Below are 1,200 nucleotides of genomic sequence, written 5' to 3'. Positions count from 1 at the left end.
GAGTCGGGCACCAGTGAAGTGACGGATAGTGATGACTAATAATGCTGAGCACTCGTTTATGTGTTCTATGGTGTGTGCTGTAATTTTTGGATTAATGACTTCTTCCTTTATCTTATACTTTGAATAAGATACAGTTTGATCCTTTGGTTCAAATACTTTCAGGCTGTGGGTTGGCACTCTCTTTGAGCAAATTCACTAACGCCACACCCATGGCCATTGATTTCACATCAAATATGGGTAATAATTGAAGAAAGAAACGGCAACCCACTCCAGTACTCTTGCCTAGAGAATCCCATGGACAGAGGAGCCTGGCAGGCTACAGTCCATGGGGTTGCAAGAGTCAGATATGACTTAGCAGCTAAACCACCACCACCAAGCTGTGTGTGTATATATACATATATATACACTATATATGTACATGCACACATATATATATTCCTTTATGTAGTGTTTGTTTGAATTTTTGCCCATTTTTAATTGGGTTGTGCCTTAGTCAGTTGGGCTTCCCTGGTAGCTCAGATGGTAAAGCATCTGCCTACAATGCAGGAGACCCGGGTTCGATCCCTGGGTTGGGAAGATCCCCTGGAGAAGGAAATGGCAACCCACTCCAGGACTCTTGCCTGGAAAATCCCATGGACTGTAGCCTACCAGGCTCCTCAGTCGCAAAGAATCGGACACGACTGAGCGACTTCACTTCACTTACTTAGTCAATTGGGGCTGCTATAATAAAATGCCATACACTGGGTAGCTTAAAAAGAACAGAAACATTTTTCACAGTTCTGCAGGCTAGACAGTCCAAGATCATGGTTCCAGCATGGTCTCTTTCTAGTTGATTAGATCCTCCGATCTCTGGTTCATCTTCACATTGCCTCCTCCTCTGTTTGTACGTGTGAAATCTTACTCTTGTCAGGATACATGTAATGGCATTTAGGGCCCACCTGAATAATCTAAAATACTCTCCTCAGATCAAGATCCTTACTATAACATCTGTAAAGACCCTTTCCCCAATTAAGGTGACATTTACAAGTTCCAAGAATCTGGACCTGATAAATACACAGGTGTCTTTGCAAGTATATAAAAACACAATTGTTTTTTATATATACTTTTTTGGGACTCAACTCATTGAATATTTCTACTGGCTTATTTTTTTTCTTAAGGTTTACAATGTAAGCAATCAATTGAAAATGTTATGCCTTGTAT

The 1,200-nt window shown here is 40.8% G+C and overlaps 1 non-coding gene across 1 annotated transcript; it reads left to right on the top strand.

Annotated features, from left to right (window-relative positions):
- Positions 1 to 504: 504 nt before the first annotated feature.
- On the top strand, positions 505 to 576 carry TRNAC-ACA (transfer RNA cysteine (anticodon ACA)). The gene has a single exon. It is a non-coding gene; the product is annotated as a tRNA-Cys (tRNA).
- Positions 577 to 1,200: the final 624 nt, after the last annotated feature.

The sequence above is a fragment of the Budorcas taxicolor genome, chromosome 1 (assembly GCF_023091745.1).
Source record: "Budorcas taxicolor isolate Tak-1 chromosome 1, Takin1.1, whole genome shotgun sequence".
Classification (NCBI taxonomy): Eukaryota; Metazoa; Chordata; class Mammalia; order Artiodactyla; family Bovidae; genus Budorcas; species Budorcas taxicolor.
Note: the sequence above shows the minus strand (reverse complement) of the source record. Positions and strands in the feature narration are given on the sequence as shown.